Source organism: Schistocerca serialis, chromosome 6 (assembly GCF_023864345.2).
Source record: "Schistocerca serialis cubense isolate TAMUIC-IGC-003099 chromosome 6, iqSchSeri2.2, whole genome shotgun sequence".
Classification (NCBI taxonomy): Eukaryota; Metazoa; Arthropoda; class Insecta; order Orthoptera; family Acrididae; genus Schistocerca; species Schistocerca serialis.
Window position 1 is genome coordinate 337,145,285 of NC_064643.1, and position 7,456 is coordinate 337,152,740.

The 7,456-nt window shown below is 46.8% G+C and overlaps 1 non-coding gene across 1 annotated transcript; it reads left to right on the plus strand.

Moving 5' to 3' along the window:
• Positions 1-1,799: 1,799 nt before the first annotated feature.
• On the plus strand, positions 1,800-1,873 carry Trnas-cga (transfer RNA serine (anticodon CGA)). The gene has a single exon. It is a non-coding gene; the product is annotated as a tRNA-Ser (tRNA).
• Positions 1,874-7,456: the final 5,583 nt, after the last annotated feature.

The following is a 7,456-nucleotide window of genomic DNA, read 5'->3' on the forward strand; positions in this document are numbered from 1 at the left end:
ACCACAAAACCTTAAGGTCTCACTATATGGTGGTACAACATGCAATGTGTGGTTTTCATGAGCAATAAAAAATGTGGAAATTATGTTTATATTGATCTCTATTCCAATTTTCTGTATAGGCTCCGGAACTCTCTGAACTGAGGTGATAAAAAACGTTTTTTGAAGTTTTGCTGCAGCGTCAATGAACAGACTGATGTGTGATTCTCACTTGGCCAGCAACAATGTCGAGAAAAAGTTTTTGTTGTTACAAAAAGCGACCAACAGTCTGCTGTCTTGATGACGTGTGTATGTTTACCGTTGGCTACATTTGGTAAACCTTTAACTATAATTCCTTCGAGAAGTGGCAGCACCCAGAATTAAAATTATCTCATTTGGTTTTTATACTCAGTAAGAGAAGTGAAAGAGCGGCAACGTGAACATCAAGCACCATGCTGGACCGCAATACGACGAAGCGGCGCCAGAAACAGATTAAAGTGGCGCAGCAAGACGACAAAGGAGCCGCTCGTGTTTCCAGTTGCGCCATGTAGAAGCTCAGTGCGCAGCATAGCAGCACTTCTCAGGGGCCTCGTGTGAAGCAGACCTTGCATAATCAAAAATGGTTTAAATGGCTCTAAGCACTATGGGACTTAACATCTGAAGTCATCAGTCCCCTAGACTTAGAATTACTTTAAACCTAACTAACCTAAGGACATCACACACATCCATGCCCGAGGCAGAATTCGAACCTGCGACCGTAGCAGCAGACCGAACTGAAGCCCCTAGAACCGCTCGGCCACAGCGGCCGGCCCTTGCCTAATCCACTGACCGTCTGCATAGCCACACGTACACTGACTGCCACAGTTTTGGTACTCCAGGCAGAATGAAAAGAGCTTGACCCATTTAGCTGGTGAGATAAAAACTCATAGGCTGAAACGTCCCCTTATAAAAAATTTATGAATTACTGTGCTGATAAACCTCTTACGTTATTTATTTTCAAACAGCTGAGCAGAACTGAACGTACTCAGACATTTCGCTCTCTACTTATTCTGATCAACACTAAACTGACACACAATATCTTAAGTGCAACGCAATCTGACTTTCAAAAATCCCTACAAAAGAATGGCCGTGACTAACAATAACCTATACCTTTCATGAATCACTTACCTCACAAAAATCTTCGTTACTCAAACTACTGCAATACAGCGTGCGACAATACTGCCAGCTGAATAAAAGATTCTAACTACTGAAGGCACTAACTACTGATAGGCATAGTTAGCAAATGAAAGATTTTGATAAAGAACAAACAATGTATTTACCTTAATAGTGCTCAAAAGTCATAATATGTATATACAGGGTGTTTCAAAAATGACCGGGATCCAGAATGACATTTTCACTCTGCAGCGGAGTGTGCGCTGTTATGAAACTTCCTGGCAGATTATAACTGTGTGCCCGACCGAGACTCGAACTCGGGACTTTTGCCTTTCGCGGGCAAGTGCTCTACCAACTGAGCTACCGAAGCACGACTCACGTCCGGTACTCACAGAGCACTTGCCCGCGAAAGGCAAAGGTCCCGAGTTCGAGTCTCGGTCGGGCACACAGTTTTAATCTGCCAGGAAGATTCATATCAGCGCACACTCCGCTGCAGAGTGAAAATGTCATTCTGGAAACATCCCCCAGGCTGTGGCTAAGCCATGTCTCCGCAATATCCTCTTTCAGGAGTGCTAGTTCTGCAAGGTTCGCAGGAGAGCTTCTGTAAAGTTTGGAAGGTAGGAGACGAGGTACTGGCAGAAGTAAAGCTGTGAGTACCGGACGTGAGTCGTGCTTCGGTAGCTCAGTTGGTAGAGCACTTGCCCGCGAGAGGCAAAGGTCCCGAGTTCGAGTCTCGGTCGTGGCGCTGAGGTCTGGGAAACTCTATAGTACGATATTTTCCACATATCCACCATGCGTAGCAATAATATGGCGTAGTCTCTGAATGAAATTACCCGAAACCTTTGACAACGTGTCTGGCGGAATGGCTTCACATGCAGATGAGATGTACTGCTTCAGCTGTTCAATTGTTTCTGGATTCTGGCGGTACACCTGGTCTTTCAAGTGTCCCCACAGAAAGAAGTCACAGGGGTTCATGTCTGGCGAATAGGGAGGCCAATCCACGCCGCCTCCTGTATGTTTCGGATAGCCCAAAGCAATCACACGATCATCGAAATATTCATTCAGGAAATTAAAGACGTCGGCCGTGCGATGTGGCCGGGCACCATCTTGCATAAACCACGAGGTGTTCGCAGTGTCGTCTAAGGCAGTTTGTACCGCCACAAATTCACGAAGAATGTCCAGATAGCGTGATGCAGTAATCGTTTCGGATCTGAAAAATGGGCCAATGATTCCTTTGGAAGAAATGGCGGCCCAGACCAGTACTTTTTGAGGATGCAGGGACGATGGGACTGCAACATGGGGCTTTTCGGCTCCCCATATGCGCCAGTTCTGTTTATTGACGAAGCCGTCCAGGTAAAAATAAGCTTCGTCAGTAAACCAAATGCTGCCCACATGCATATCGCCGTCATCAATCCTGTGCGCTATATCGTTAGCGAATGTCTCTCGTGCAGCAGTGGTAGTGGTGCTGAGGGGTTGCTGCGTTTGAATTTTGTATGGATAGAGGTGTAAACTCTGGCGCATGAGACGATACGTGGACGTTGGCGTCATTTGGACCGCAGCTGCAACACGGCGAACGGAAACCCGAGGCCACCGTTGGATCACCTGCTGCACTAGCTGCGCGTTGCCCTCTGTGGTTGCCGTACGCGGTCGCCCTACCTTTCCAGCACGTTCATCCGTCACGTTCCCAGTCCGTTGAAATTTTTCAAACAGATCCTTTATTGTATCGCTTTTCGGTCCTTTGGTTGCATTAAACCTCCGCTGAAAACTTCGTCTTGTTGCAACAACACTGTGTTCTAGGCGGTGGAATTCCAACACCAGAAAAATCCTCTGTTCTAAGGAATAAACCATGTTGTCTACAGCACACTTGCACGTTGTGAACAGCACACGCTTACAGCAGAAAGACGACGTACAGAATGGCGCACCCACAGACTGCGTTGTCTTCTATATCTTTCACATCACTTGCAGCGCCATCTGTTGTTGAAAATGTTGTGGCGTAACAAGACAGGTACGCCACACTGAAGTAGCCGAAAGGCACGCGTTAATCTCACGTAGGCTAGAGACAGGATACGTAATGAATGGTAGCAAGAAAAGTACGTAGCTGCTATAATACTTAACTTTTAATACATCATTTGAATACAGCATTCCTTGATGATACAAGTGAGACTCTATCTTAAAATGGTTAATGGCGCCTTGCTAGGTCGTAGCCATTGACTTAGCTGAAGGCTATTCTAACTGTCTCTCGGCAAATGAGAGAAAGGCTTCGTCAGTGTAGTCGCTAGCAAAGTCGTCGTACAACTGGGCGAGTGCTAGTCCGTATCTCGAGACCTGCCTTGTGGTGGCGCTCGGTCTGCGATCACACAGTGGCGACACGCGGGTCCGACATGTACTAAGGGACCACGGCCGATTTAAAGCTACCACCTAGCAAGTGTGGTGTCTGGCGGTGACACCACAGAAAATTGTAACTACTGTAATTTCGAAAGTTTGGCCGCCTGAAAATGTACTGTTGTCCCAAGCATATTGCAACAAACGGTGTATTTCTATCGCTGCTCGTTTAGGTTTTATTGCCGTTTCAAATATACCGGTCATTTTTGAAACACCCTGTATCAGTTCATGACATCCAGTATTACAAATTTACTGTCTCTAATGGACACACGTCCAGATCATCCGCTCTCAAAACTCCGCCATCTCTCTCCCCACCTCCACCACTGTTGGCGGCTCACGTCCAACTGCACAAACGCTACGCGCTGGTAACAGCCAACTGCCCAACACTACAATAGCGACTATTTCGACAATGCCCACCAGCCACAGACTGCACACAGCACAGCCAGTGATTTTCATACAGAGCGCTAGGTGACGTTACCACCATGAAAACCTAAACAGCCTACTTACAAGGCCATCGGGATCTCATATTATTGTTTTACCCAGTATGAGCATACTTGTATCGGTTCAATTCCGCGTCTGGCCATCCTGGTTTAGGTTTTCCGTGATTTCCCTAAATCTCTCCAGGCAAATGCCGGGATGGTTCCTTTGAAAGGGCACGGCCGACTTCCTTCTCCATCCTTCCCTAATCCGATGAGACCGATGACGTCGCTGTCTGGTGCCCTCCCCCCCAAAAACAACCCAACCCTACTTGTAGGAGCCACTAATTTGAATGGATACTGGAGGAAGGTGGCAGAAAACGCAACAAAAATAGAAGATTTGGAACTTAGTACAAAAAGATATATATTGAAATTAGAACAGGACAACGTACTCTTAACCGAGGGCAGAGGCTCCACTGACGTAGACACATTCACTGAATGACATATAGAGATAGAATTCGTTCATCTATAGCTACGTAAGTTCAACTTTGGAGTGAGAATCCTGAACCATTGGAATTATGTTTTGGCAACAAAAGGGGGAGAGGGGGAGGGGGCAGAATGTGATGAACCTTACCGCATGGCTGGCGAAATTCTCGCGATCGCCAAACGACCGAAACGGCGATCGAATCCGAGTATCATTATTAGACTGTGCCCGAAGTGACGAACACTTAAGCTTTACCGTCGCATGGCGGAGCGTACCTATGAACAATAGGCGGTCGTGTGCGAGACGGCAGCTCGTAGACCTTCGTGTATGGGCTGGAGCTCCGATGCTCATGGGTTTGTTATCTGGTCGGCACCTCACAATAGCGTGTCTACGCCTGAAAGAAGCAGTTCCGGTGCTAACAAGCTGGGTTGTCAAATGGCTAGTTGTTGTCTCCTCGGCCATAGACAAGGTCGGGCGCGGCCTCGGACGTTGGGACAGCGGCATGTTCTGTTTTCGTGCACGCCTCAAGATAAATCTTTTTAGAGGCCGCCTCCATTTTGAACACTTTGTTAATTCCTCTCAAAATGACGGCAGCCGGGGTCCGTTCACATTCGTTTCCTCTGTATGTATGCATGGAATTATTATTACAAGATTTCTGTTGTTTCTGTAATTAGCTGTTTTAATTCACGGTTGAATGTTTAAATACTTCAAAATAAACTTGATATGCATGATATATACAAGGGTAATCCCAATAGTAAGGTCTCCTATTTTTTTATAAGTACATAGACCTGTTTATTTCTACAATGGTTTATATCAGTTTACAGCTTGAACATTTAGCTATTTTTCGACATAACCACAATTTCTGTCGATGCATTTTTGTAGACGCTGTGGCAGTTTTTGTATGCCCGTGTCATACCAGCTCGCCGCCATGCTGTTCAGGAAGTTATGAACATCTTCTTACACCTCGTCGTCGGAGATGAATCGCTTTCCGGCCAAATGTTCTTTTAACCTAGGGAACAGGTGATAGTCACTGGGCGCCAAGTCAGGACTATAGGGTGGGTGGGTGATTATGTTCCACTGAAACTGTTGCAGAAGAGCAATGGTTTGACCAGCGATGTGTGGGCGAGCGTTGTCATGGAGAATGTGTAGGCCCTTGCTCAATATTCCTCTTCTCCGGTTCTCAATTGCCCGTTTGTGTTTTTTCAGTCTCACTGTACCTGTCAGCGTTAATTGTGGTCCCAGTGAGCATAAAGTCAACCAACAATACCCCTTGCCGATCCCAGTAAACGGTTGTCATGTCTTTACAGGCTGACCGTGTTTGTTTGAATTTCCGCGGCTTTTGGCGAAGAAGAATGCCACCACTGGCGTGATTGTTGCTTGGTCTCAGGTGTAAAGTGGTATGCCCAGGTTTCGTCACCCGTGACAATTGACTCCAGAAAGTTGTCCTGTTCGGCGGCAAGGCGGTGAAGAAACGCTCGGGAAGCATCAACTCATTGCCGCATGTGCTCCTCAGTCAGCATGCGTGGCACCCATCTTGCTCACATCTTCCGGTAGTTCAATGTTTCCGCTAAAATTCTGTGAGCGGTGCTTCGGGAAACATCAGGAACCAACGTGCAGAGGACATCCAGGGTGATTCGCTGATTTTGACGTATGCCTTGCTCAACCTTCAACACTGTCTCCTCAGAATTGACGGTCTCCCGCTCCTTCGTCGTGAATTTCGGTCCGACAAGCTGAAAACTCTTTACACCACTTACGAACATTTTTGATATCCATGCACGACTCACCATACACTTCCGTCAACTGGCGGTGGATTTCAATCAGCGCAGTGCCCTTTGCGTTCAAGAACCGAATAACTGCGCGCAATTCGCACTTGACGGTAACATCCTACTGGAGCTTGATTCTCAATGGCTGACAAGCCAAGACTCAGCGTATCAGCGCGGCGTGTGCATGTTTACACACAGCGCGTGAAGAGCTCTTCATAACAGTGTGACCAACTGCCACACAAACAAAGTTATGTACTTATAAAAAAAACAGGAAACCTTACTTTTGGGATTACCCTCGTATGTATGATAAAGCAGCGGTTTTGTTTCTCGTTAAAATTTTCCGAATCTGTCACTTGATCTCATATTCGTTGATTAATTCTAGATTCATCCTTTGTTTCTGACCTTCTGCTTCGGCCCGGAAGCCATATTGGGTTTAATGTCCCGTCGACATCGAGGTCAAATGGTTCAAATGGCTCTGAGCGCTATGAGACTTAACATCTGAGGTCATCAGTCCCCTAGAACTTAGAACTACTTAAACCTAACTAACCTAAGGACATCACACACAGCCATGCCCGAGGCAGGATTCGAACCTGCGAACGTAGCGGTCGCGCGGTTCCAGACTGAAGCGCCCAGAACCGCTCGGCCACACCGGCCGGCCATCGAGGCCATTAGAGGCGGAGCACAAGCTCGTATTGTGTCAAGGATGAGGAAGGAAATCGGCAGTACCATTTCAAATGAACCATTCCAGCATTTGTGTGGAAACCGCGGAAAACCTTAATCTGGATGGGCCGATGCGGATTTGAAGCGCCGTCCTCCCGACTGCGACTCCAGTGAGCTGACCATTGCGCCACCTAGCTAACTCCACGCGTTCATCACTGCACGTGATGTTCTTGGGAGGGTTCCTAACACGGTGTGTTAATAATAGCACACCGCACAAAGCGGTGTCACCAGAAAGGAGTGTGGATTTTCGTCGGACCACCGATGTTAGTTAGACCACTATTGATACAGTCACAATTGAAGTGGCTTCATCAGTAAATAGAATTAATGGGTTTACTCGGAGGTTAGCAATTACCCAGCGACAATATCCCAATCGTCTAATTTCATTTCCTTCTCTAAGGTGTTTAATCAGTTGAAAACGGTAAGTACAGGATCCGTGCATATTATTCCTCGCCATGTTCTTCTACCTGGAACTCCGATACGTGTAGAAATTCAGCTTTTGGCTGTTGAAGGACTACATGCTCCACATGGGTGATTTCTTCTGCTTCATGCAAACGCAATAGTAC